The 12730-nt window shown below is 49.5% G+C and overlaps 1 long non-coding RNA gene across 1 annotated transcript; it reads left to right on the top strand.

Moving 5' to 3' along the window:
• Positions 1-3066: 3066 nt before the first annotated feature.
• On the top strand, positions 3067-10901 carry LOC142906680 (uncharacterized). Its single transcript, XR_012930445.1, has 4 exons — positions 3067-3254; positions 3606-3660; positions 5887-6872; positions 9626-10901. It is a non-coding gene; the product is annotated as an uncharacterized LOC142906680 (long non-coding RNA).
• Positions 10902-12730: the final 1829 nt, after the last annotated feature.

Raw genomic sequence — 12730 nt, forward strand, 5'->3', positions numbered from 1 at the left:
GCTCACTGCATGTCCCATTCATTCATGTGATGAGCTCCCTGCATGTCAGATTCAAGTGATGAGCTCACTGCATGTCACACTCAAGTGATGAGCGCACTGCATCTCACATTCAAGTGATAAGCTCACTGCTCGTCACATTCAAGTGATGAGCTCCTCCTCCTGCACGTAGCGTGGCAACCCATGGCACCTGTTGAGTCTGGGTTCCTGCGAGGAGGTGGGAGGTGGAGGAGGTTGAGGTGGAACTGGTGGTGGAGGAGGTGGACCCCTGACAAGGCCATTTTACCCCACCCTACCTGGCCATTATAACCCCACTCTCACTGGCCATTATAACCCCACCCTACCTGGCCATTATGAACCCACCCTACCAGCCTATTATAAACCCCAGTGACACGACAAATATGGACCCAGAACCCACACATCACTGACAACTATCACGATTGGTAATACCCCTAGACAACAAAGCCGAGTCTAATTAGCGTAATTGCATAAATTGACATAATTACCTAATTTTGTAAAATTACACCTTTTGCATTTTTCATTTCATTTTTATTATTTTTCAAGACAATATATACAACAATCCTGACCCTGATGCCTGTTGTATATTTGGAGTTCGCATGTTTCTCTCACTCTCCCCTTCGTTGTGAATTTTTGCCCGGCTCCTGTTTGTCACTCCACATTTATAGTTGCTGATATAAATTGACACGTAAAATGCCACTTAATTGGGCAATCATATGTGGCCAGGTTACGTCTGAAAAAGAGATATATCTTATGGGCCTTACCTGGTAAAATAAACAAATAAGCAGGTGGCTAGGTGAGTGATTGAATGAGAGAGTGGCTGAGTGATTGAGTGGTTGAGGGAGTGAGTGGCTGAGTTAGTGAGTGGCTGAGTGAGAGGCTGAATGAGTGAGTGGTTGAGTGAGTGGGTAGCAGAGTGACTAAGCAGCTGAGTGAGTGGCTGGGTGAGTGAGTTGTTGATTGAAAGCTTGAGTACGTGAGTGGTTGAGTGAGTGGCTGAGTGGGTGGCTGAGTGAGTGAGACACGGGAAGCAAGAGGGAGACAGGGGGAGATAGAAGAGTGAGACACGGGGAGAGAAAGGAGACACGGGGAGAGAGAGGAGGGAGACAGGAGGAGGTTGGAGAGGGAAAAGCGGGGAGAGAGAAGAGACACGGAGAAAGATAGGAGGGAAACGCGGGGAGGGAGAGGAGAGAGACACGGCGACATAGAGGAAGGAGACACGGGGAGAGAGAGGAGGGAGACCCTGGGAAAAAAAGAAAGGAGGAGACACGCGGAGGAGGTGAGAGGTAGGAGGAGAGTGCGTGGAGGTGAGAGGGGAGAGATAGGAGGAGAGTGCGTAGAGGAGGCGAGGGCTCCTATAATGATGACTTCAAGGCATGCTGGTGGACAAGTTCATGTGACCCACATAGCACAGGGAGCCATCGCTGTTGGAACCGCATGGGCAGGGAACGTGGCCTCCAACCCACCACCTGCACCAGCCTCACCACCACAAACCAACAACCACAACTAGAACTACAAATTCAACCACAAATGTAACCACAAATGTAACCACAGCCACAACCATACCCAACAACCATAACCACTATAACCACAACTATAACCAAAACCAACTACAATTATAACCACACCCACAACAATAACCACAATTATAGCCATATCTATAACCACAACTCTAAGCACTAAAACCAGACACAACTAAAACCACAACCATGATATAACCACTACAACTATAACCGCATTTCCGGTTATCACAGGTGGCAACATATGGTGCGAAAGAAGTTCAACACACATACAACAACAAAAGACAAAGATTTATTCTATAGCCTATAACAGACTGTTGGGGCAAGTTCTGTTAGCGAGTACCTATGGAGACCCGCAGTGTGGAACACAAGCAGGTGGGTGGCCAGCACTACACCCGACCGTCTTTGTCTCCCGAGTGGCGATGTTTATTACACACCACAACAGGTACTCATTTCAGGCAGAGTCGACGTAGGGGAAGCCCTGGACTGGTTCAAATGATCGTCACTGGTGTTGGCCGTGAGCGGGAATCGAACTTTCTCGGGTCCGTGGCGTGGCGTTCAACCGCTACTCTACTGCTCCCTACACATACAACAACCATGAAAGACAACATAACCACCTTCACCACAACTATAACCACAAAAACATAACATAACCATCACAACTTGTACCACAATCACAATTATAACCACAACCCCAAGTATAACAACAACAATAACATAACCACAACTGTAACTATAACCATGAAAACCCCAACCTCCACGTACACAACTATAGCCACAAAAAATATACCCCCCACAACCGCAATTATTACCACAACCAAAAGCACCATAACAACCAACATAACCACCTACACCACAACTAAAACCTGAACCACCACTACAACCAGCGATACAACCACAACTATAACCACTGCCACCACATTCAAAACCACCACAACCAACATCACCTCAACCACCACAACCATAACAAGCAACATAACCACAACAACCACATTGATGCTGATACTCTAACACCACCTACACAACCACTTTATCAAGGCTCTATGTATCCGTGTGTCCATGTGTCTCCGTGTCTCCACATGTCCCTGTGGGTGGGTGAATAGATGGGTTAGTGGGTGAGTTGGTGAGTGGGCAAGTGAGTGGGTGGGTGTGTGGGCGATGGAATCGAACCTGCACCTCTGCAGTGCAAGTCCAGTGAGCTAACGACCCGCATGTGGTGGGGTAAAGTGTGGGTACGCCCACCTTGCTCCAAAACGTGGAGATCAGCGTGGAAGAGTAGACCAAATACCCTAATTAGCGGCGTCTAGTGGAGGCCTCCTCCGCCAGCACGCGATTCGCCTCCTTCACAATAAACCCTTCCTTGCAAAGATAAAAAAGTATATTTGACTGATCCCATCAGCCTCTCATCAGCAGCAATGGCTCAACTCGAGCGCCACTCTGGACCGCTTTCCACCTTCAGTGCCTCAGCAGCAGAGCCGGGCTCTGCTTGAACCGATGCCGTGAGCCCAGCAGCTGTTTAGAAGCCTATGGCTGTGGGCCGCCTTTGTCTCTCCTCCACCACTGCTGAGGTGTCCACATCATGCGAGGTTCTCACCTTCAGGCTGAGTCGACCCAGAGGAGGCCCAGGCAGCGAACCGCTTCAGAAGTTGGCGCCACGTTCACCGGCGGAAGCGGAAGTAGAGAGAGCAGCAGAAGCATCGCGTGTGGGGAGCAGCTGAGGTGTGGATCAGAACTGTGTATTAGTGGTGGTGTGGTAGTAGTGGTGGTGGTGTTCGTGGTGGTGGGGTTGTTAGTGGTAGTGGGGTTGTTATTGGTGGTGGGGTTGTTATTGGTGGTGGGGTTGTTATTGGTGGTGGCGTTGTTAGTGGTGGGGTTGTTGTTAGGAGTGCTCTGTTAAGGCTAAATACGCGGGAGCTTTGTCTTTGGCGGTGTGAGTGGGGGAGGGGGCGTAGAGGGGGGGGAAGGTGCTGGGGGGGAGGGGCTCACAGGATATTGCGTCACTGAGGGCGTGATCACCGAGCCCCGCCCCCACTTGTTTCTGCCGATCTTTTTTCTCACATGTGGCGGTAGAGAAGCACCGAGACGACAGAAGCAGCGACTCTCTGGAGGAAGTGAGGAACTGTAGGTGAGTGGTGATGTGAGTGGTGAGGACGTGTGTGTCTGTGTAGTGTACTGGCAGGAGGAGTGGTGGCGTTAGTGGTGTTACTGATAGTGGTGGTGGTATGTTGTGAGTGAGTCGTGACGATGTGAGTTCATGTCAGAATCAGAATATTTATACTGGAGTCAGATGAGCTATACAGCTCTTTCTCACAGATGTCCAGTGTTGTGGGTGAGTGGTAAAGATGTAACCTCGCGTTGATGTGAGTTTCTTATTAATGATGTGGGTCCGTGTTAATGATGTGGGTTTGTGATTTAAAGCTTTCGTGACTGCAGTAATTCATATTCTTAGTTCTTTCGGTAAAGTCACGTTGAAGGGAAACAATAAAATAATAAAATATATATATAACAATAAAATTCTCACGACGTTTCGACCATAACACAAACGGTCGTCATCAGGTGTGTCTGTTTGCATAAATGTATTTATTTTTAAACGGTGTATTTATTTATTTATAAAAAACGTTAGCACCACGCGCAGCGATTTAGCAGTTTATTTAAAAGTACGAGTCCATCTATGTTCTGAAAAGAGGAGGGGGGAGACGAAACAATCATTGTATGCCGTCTGAAAGCCACTGTAAGCGTGAACAATCAATTAAAACCTGAAATGGTTTATCAAATCTTTCCAATGATTGCTAAGCCAGAATCCATATTCTCGGTTGAAATTGTCTCTGTGCTTGTATATGTGGATAGCCTCATGAACGAATTTCTTATGGTAGCCAGATGGCTTACAAAGAACCTCTGTCTTGGAAAAGTCAATGTCATGTGAGCCTACTGAATTATAACAATAATCTGCCACGGCCGAGGTGTTGGTCCTACCGTGTTTAAGGTCTCCTTTGTGTTCACGAATGCGGTCTGAGACATGGCGTTTGGTTTCTCCAATGTAACTACTACCACAGAGGCAACTTAGTTTGTAGATACCAGGGTATTGTATGCCCGGAATCACATCTTTTACAGACGGAACCAGATCACGGATTTTATGTAATGTGTTGAAACGGACCTGGATCTTGTGTTTATTCAAGATTTTGGAGATCTTTTTTGTGATCCCCGCAATGTAGGGTAAAGTGATGGTTTTGAAAGGCTCCTCAAGAGGGTACTTCTTCATGGTTTGAGTGATAGCTTTGCGGATTGTATAGTCGGAGTAACCATTAGCCTTAAGAGCTTGGTGTACGTGCTTGAGTTCACTGCCTATGTGTTCCTGGTCGGATATGCATTGGGCTCTATGATACAGAGTCTTGATGAGAGAATTCTTCTGTGATGGATGGTGATGGGAATCCGGTTTCAGATAAGCATCCGTATGGGTAGCTTTCCTGTAGACAGAGTGGCTCATTGAACCATCAGGTCTCTTTTTAATTAGGACATCCAAAAAAGGTAGCTTGCCATCTTTTTCGACTTCCATGGTAAATCTGATGGCTGGGTGTATGGAATTGATGTGGTCGAAGAATTGGTCTAGAGCAGGCCGGCCATGTGGTCAGATGACAAAAGTGTCATCCGCGTACCTCTTCCATAAGGTTGGGCGCAGTGGCAGTCTGGATGGCGTCAGTCTCAAATTTCTCCATGAAAATGTTAGCTATAACCGGAGATAGGGGGGAGCCCATTGGGGTGCCCTCAGTTTGTTTGTAGAAAGTTCCATTCCAAGTGAAGGGCTATCCACATATACAAGCACAGGGACAATTTCACCCGAGAAGATGGATTCTGGCTTAGCATTGGAAAGATTTGATAAACCATTTCAGGTCTTAATTGATTGTTCACGCTTAAAGTGGCTTTCAGACAGCATACATTAAAATTTGTCGTCTCCCCCCTCCTCTTTTCAGAACATAGATGGACTAGTTCTTCTAAATAAACTGCCAAATCGCTGCACGTGGCGCTAACGTTTTTTTTTATAAATAAATAAATACACCGTTTGAAAATAAATAAATTCATGCAAACCGACACACCTGATGACGACCGTTTGTGTTATGGTCGAAACGTCGTGAAAATTTTTATTGTTTTATATATATTTTATTATTTCATTGTTTCCCTTCAACGTGACTTTACCGAAAGAACTAAGAAGATGTGGGTTTGTGTTGATGATGTTGGTTCACGGTGAGGATGAGTCTGTGATGTGACGTGACTCGTGTTGTGACGTGGGAAGCAGTGCCGACGTGCACCCTCTACCCTGTGTGATCCTCGCCTTCGTCTCCCGCTCTCCACACAGAGACCCGGACCGTGCGAGAGACGCCGCGAATTATGTGCACTCTGCACTGTTCGGACCGTGTACCAGTCGGAGCGCGGGCGGTGTTGTTGCAGTGAATGCCACGCTGCCCTCCAAGTTCGACTCCCGCTCACGGCCACCAACACTGCTGACGATTACCTCAACCACTCCTGGGCCTCCCCTTGTAGCCATAACGAGCAGCACCTACGAAGACCGGCACGGCACACGACACCAGTGTTGGTGGCCGTGAGCAGGAATCGAACCCCGGGTCGCTAGGTTCATAGCACAGCGCGCTAATCACTACACTACCGCACACACACACAGACACACACAAACACACAGATACACACACAGATACACAGACATACACACAAACACTCAGACACACACACAGACATACAGACACACACAGATGAGACACAACACACATCCGCCCTCGGGCCGTGACGTCACACCCGCTTCCACCCAGTCTGCCGCTAGAGCCACGCTGCAAGCTGCCTGCTGAGGAGCGCCTCTCTGCACGAAGCCTCCTGGAGCCTCTCTCGTAGCAGTCACCATGGAGGCTCACGGGCTGCGCAGTACTTCACGCACCCTCGTGACGCTGCTCGTGGCGAGCTCCGCGTTCCTCGCGTCTGTGCCCACGGAGGAGAAGAATTTCTCCCCTAACTAGCTGGTTAAGCCGAGGGGAGCCTGGGAGGTCCAACCGCCACAGGCCGGACAGCCTCTACCTCTCACCAAAGCGACCGTGGCCGTCCACATCAGCAACCGCCTCACAGGTCACGAAGCCGAGAGGGTGCCTCGAGTCGCTTCCTCTCCCAGCCATGGCATAGAGGTTCCCCAAGGAGGAGGAGAAGACGACGACCCAGCTCCTTCAGGGTGGACGACCTTCATGGAGATGCTGCACAGCGGGCCGGTGGCCATCGCCTACGAGGTGGCGAGCGCGGGGATCACCCTCCTCAGCCTCGGAGTGGCGGCTGAAGAATGCAGTGGTGAGTGCCGACTTCACGCTCACACAGGCCATCAGCGTGGCACCGTGACATACACCACATGCAGAGACACCACACGCAGAGATGCATCACGCGTACAGATCACTCGCGCAGATATAAGAATCTCACTCGCATACACCACACACACAAGTATATATCACATCCACGCACACATCCTAGACAAAGTCGCATATGTCATTTGGAACAAGCAAACACCTTGCTCAATTAAGTATACTTAAAAATTATCCACTGCAACTTTAAGGGTGTTTTTTGTTACTGGCAGCGTGGCATTTGGGACATGTGCTGGACTCCTTGTGCGGCGTTGGTGAGTTGCGCTGGTGCGGACAGAACAATGTCCCCTAGCCAGTAGAGTCAGAACAATAATATTTTTTAATGGTTGAGGAATCCGATGAGCTATAAAGCTCTTTTTCACAGATGTCCGGTAGGGGCTGGTAAGAACGTTACAACAACAAATACTACAAAAACATGTAATAGTGCAAAGTACAAGAAAGGTTAACAAATCACCCAAACACAAACAAATAAAACTAAACCAGCCCCATCATACTCTTTGGTTCTTTCGGTAAAGTCACGTAGGTATAAAATAAAGTAAATCACGATGTTTCGGGTGCAACACAAGCGTCCATCATCGGGTGGGGAAAGCATGGTCTGCTGCTGAGGCAGACTGATTTATTTGATTTTATACCTACGTGACTTTGCCGAAAGAACCAAAGAGTATGGATTCCTGCAGTCACGAAAGCTTCAAATCAAGAACACCCCCATCATACCAGTCAAAGCCCACTGAGGTACTAACTTATTTTTCAGATGGAACCTGGTCACAAATGAAAGCTCAACCTCGTTGTAAACCGCGCATGCACGTGAGCGCAAACCGCTACTGTAGGCGATTGCGCAGGTACGCGAGCGCTGGGCACCACCAAAAATAGTCGTGTAGGCACGCGCGTGCTGAACAATACTGTAAACGATCGTACAGGTACGGACACCAAGCACGCTCTACTCCTTTATTCGCCGCAAACAGCCGCGTGTGCGTGCGAACACAAAACACTCTCCACCCTCCTCTTCACCCTCCAAAGGAGCACAAGAAACAGTTTATTCCCCTACCAGTTATTTTATTTACCGCAAGCAACCCGTTAAGCTACGCGTAATTGTGTGGGTCAGTGGATGTCAGCCTATTCCCCTTGAGATCCTAGACTGTATTTCCTCTGCCTATCGCTCTGCTTTCTACCCTCGATCAAATAGCCCAAACTTACCTCTCTCTCTTACTCACGTGTACTTCCACTCTGCTGCGCTGGAAGCTGTAGAAAAGCGATCAGTAGAGGGTTGAGCCTGGCTGCGCTGAAGTGCATCACGCGGACGTCTCGAACGGCTAACTCCCCTCCTGCGTGGACCGCGATGATCTTGAAGAACTGCCTTGCTACCTGAATCCCCCTCCCTTTATCCCACCTACAACAAAGGAATTTCGCCGTTTCGCTCCCTTGGCCTCCCGTCCAATCAGGGGCTCGGATTTTCCCACCCTTCGATACCCGGATCCCAACTCGGGTGATGTCGCCGCAGTGATCTCTCCGACATCCGCTCTCTGTTCTCCCGCTACCAGTCCACTGACCCGTGCTTGTGTGTGTGTGGTTCCACTCGCGGTGGCTCGATGGCCCTTGCCGTGACCATGCAACTTTAATATTAGGTCCCGGCGCCGCAGTGCATGTCAGCTACAGGGGGAAGATCGCCCAATTTCCCGGCCGCAGGAAACCATGAAGATCGATCCCATTAGGGACTTCTGGAAAAAAAACCTATCGGCCGGGTGACCTCCCCTCCTGGCTCTACGTGGGGCGTGTGTGCGTTCGTGCGGGGGGAGGGGGGGTGGCGAGGGTGCACCGCGTTGGCGTCGGCATCCCCCGGTGGCTGCTTCACGGCGGTGGGCACGGCCTCGGCAGAGCGGCTCTGCTGCGGCGGCCTCACGACTGTGCAGTGGGCAAAACGCGGACGTCTGAGAAGGCACCAGCCCCGGGAGAGTGGCGGGAAATCCGAGGCATCGGTGACGGCGTCGCGGCGGTGGGCACGGCTCCGCTGGAGCGGCTCCGCTGCGGCGGCACCACAGATGACGGTTCCCCAAGATGGAGAATACCCGTCTCCCTCAAGGTGGACGACCTTGATAAAGATGCTGCACAGTGGGCCGGTGGCCATCACTTACGACGTGGAGAGCGCGGGGATCACCATTACCAGCCTAAGAGTCTGGCTGAAGAATCCACTAATAAGAGAGAGAGTATGCTGGCGTCACTGTAACATAGAACATCAGCAGGACACCACAACAGAGACACCACACCCAGAGAGGCATCATGGATATAGATCACTCAGGCAAATGTCATAATCTCACATGCATAGATGACACAAATCAGAATCAGAATATTTATACTGGAAGAATCCGATGAGCTATTAAGCTATTTTTCACAGATGTACAGGAGAGGCAGGTTAGAACGTTACAACAACAAACAATAAAAAATCACACTCACATCCTCGACAAAGTCGCACACATTTATTACAAGCACACATTGTTCATGTTGGTGGATTACAAATAGTTGTCCGATATTTGCCACTGAAAGGCAGGTACAACACTCGTGCTCAATCAATGGTGGTGGTGTGGCAGATGGCAAGTGAAAAAAACATATTTGAGTGGAGTGACCAACAGGGGAAGAAGGAGACTGCAATCTCTTGCCTCTCATAATGATTTTGTTTCCGGTTTTAAACAGAAGTCATCGCAGCGCAGACGAGTTTACCGAAGCCGCTACATGAGAGGATCCATGTGTAAATTGGCTCGGAGCAAGTGCCACCCCATGAAAATCAAGAGGACCCATAGATCCCTAAAGACTCAACTGGATGGCTGCTCCATGATGAATAGCTCACCAACACTTACCAGCGCACCCACCAACAGCACCACTCCTACCAACACCACCACTCCTACCAACACCACCATTCCTACCAACACCACCATGACAAACCCCACCCCGAAAAACTAACACCATCACACTTTTAAATACCAACACCTCTACCAATACTATCCTGACTAACACCACCACCCCTTCCACCCCTACAAACCCTACCAACAGCATTTTCTCCACCTTCACTACCACCCGGACCAACACCATCATCCCAGCTGAGTGTGAGTGGTGTCACCTCATGATAATGGCCCGCATCAATGCCTGCCGCACTAAAATAAGCTCAATTACCCCTACCAGCTCAATCACCAACTCCACCGCTCCTACCAACTCCGCCACTTTGACCAATCCCACGTTTACCAACATTACCTCCTCTACCCTCACTACCACCCCTACCCACATCACCCCAGCTGAGCATGTGTCCAGCCTCATGATCATGAGGGAAAAGAGATCACTCTTCATGGCTGGATGAATGCCTGCTCCACCACTCCTACCAACTCCACCACCTCTACCAACCACACACCTACTAACACTACCTCCTCTACTAACCCAACCCTGACCACCATCACTTCCTCTACCCTCACCACCACTCCTTCCCACATCATCACCCCAGCTGAGCGTGAGTCCCGCCTCGTGATCATGAGGGCAAAGAGACCACTCTTCATGGCCCGGATCAATGCCTGCTCCACCACTCCTACCAACTCCACCACCTTTAGAATCCGCACACCTACCAACACCACCACACCTCCCAACACCGCTACCCTTACCAAACGCAACTACTCCGACGAACACCACCACTCCTACCAAAACCAACCCTACCAACGCCAACCCTACCAACACCAACCATACCAACACCATTATTCCTACCAACACCACTCCCCCTACCAACACCAACCCTACCAACACCAATCCTACCAACACAATGACTCCTACCAACACGACCACCCCAACCGACACCATCACTCTTTCCAACAACAGCCCTATCAACGCTACCTATCCTACAATTGCCAACTCTATAAACACCTTTACCTCTACCAACACCACCACCACCCCAAATAAGAAATAATACAAAATAAATAACATTCCAACATCGCTGCACCCTTTCCATGTTCCCTCCTTTGTTTACGCGTCATCCATTAAAATAAGTTATTGTTATTTTTTAAGAATAATAGTTACTAAGAATATTGTTTTGTATTAAGTGAAGTCATAATATTGTTCGAAAAGCTGGTTAATGTAGATCCTTTGTCAGTCATTTCTAGATGATTGCCTCGCCTTGCCTACATTCACCTTGGTGACTCAATCACATGCTCAAGGACACGAGTGATATTTTCGGCTAACAGAAGGTGTGAACCTACCTTTACCACCAGCAGTTGGATGGACTGGTGAAGTTGTCTAAACAGAACCATTTATATGCCCGATGTTGATTGCTTCCAATGTGTATGCTTGTGACTGACAGATCTGTGGTGAGCAGAAGTGTAAAGGTTAGCGTGCTGCGCTACGAACCCGGCGACCCGAGTTCAATTTCCACTCATGGCCAACACCAGTGATGATTATCTAAATCGTTACTAGGCCTCCCCTAGGTCGACTCAGTCTCAAATTAGTGCCTGGTGCTCATTTAGCTTAGGCTACCTCACATGCCATGTCAGCCTTCATAAGGCGCTCGCTAACAGCGCTTGCCACAACAGTCTTAAGTCTTTACGGAGGATCTTTGTCTTTGACTGACACATCTGTGGGCTAGAGTGTAGCTTGATTTAGTGTTCATGTGAGGGATGTGCTTTGCCTGCCGCCGCCACTGCGTCTCCGCTCATGTGTGTTTAGCCGTGTCAGTGACGCGCCACGATGTCACTGCTGCTGCTGCTGTCACTGCCACGACCCAGTCGGTGTAGGGTGCTCTGGGACGAACTAAAAAAGTGGCACGAGGATTATTGCTCCTACTTCAGCAGATCAAGAACGGTTCTCATGGAGTCATCAAAATGCACCTGAAACCACTGCTGAGCATCTCAATCACATATGTGAAATGTCACCAGTGGTGTCCGTTGCCCCTGCTGTGAGTGGCGGAGATGTCCGTGAATGGTGATGTCCCTGAGTGGCGGTGGAGTCTTTGTACAATGCGGCTACTGTATTCGTGATGAAATAACCTGAGACGAGCATGCTTGGTGGAGCTCAACAGAAGGTGGTGAGGCAGAGGTGTGAACTGAAAGTTCGAGCTTAAGGCGTGAGCTCAAGGTGTAAGGTCGAGGTATAAGCTGATGTGAGCTGGAGATGCGATCTGGAGGGGAGCACGCGGTGTCCCCATGCTCACAAGCGTCGTGTTGCGGGAGGTGGCCCGAACTAAACTATTTTTATTTACCAAGTAAGGCCCACTGGTCCATGTAGCTCTTTTTCAGACGCGACCTGGTCACAAGGGAGCAGCGGCACTCTGTGCTGTCTTCGCGGAGGGGGTCCAAGGGGCGTTGGGGGGGGCTCTGGGGTGCGGTCACCGCATCGCGCCGCTTTTAGATGCGCTTCTGCGGCCATCTGGACCGCTCTTCCTTCCGATATTTGGAAGCCATTGGAGCTCCGCACTTTTAAATGTCTTTGACAACTCATTTTCTTAGAACCGCTTTTTGTGCTTAGTTTGTTGTCCTTCCCCAGCACCTTCGATTAGCGCGGTTGGCTACGTACGGTGCGATAGAAGTTCAACATACATACATATTCTATGTTAGTGCTGTATTTTGTGCATTGGTGTTGCAGCCAGCCAGAAACCGGCGCGACCAACAATATCCCCAAGCTCTGTGGTCCTACATTGGGATTATTTGTCGATACCGCGTTGGCAGTGGTGCACAAATAACACAAATCACTGAACTCATTCGTTAATACAACGGCTGCCTTAAGAGGAAAATATATCATGGGCGATGTTTCAGGCAATGGGCCCCACTG

This window comes from Petromyzon marinus, chromosome 69 (genome assembly GCF_048934315.1).
Source record: "Petromyzon marinus isolate PM22_M1 ecotype Great Lakes invasive population chromosome 69, UKy_Petmar_22M1.pri1.0, whole genome shotgun sequence".
Classification (NCBI taxonomy): Eukaryota; Metazoa; Chordata; class Hyperoartia; order Petromyzontiformes; family Petromyzontidae; genus Petromyzon; species Petromyzon marinus.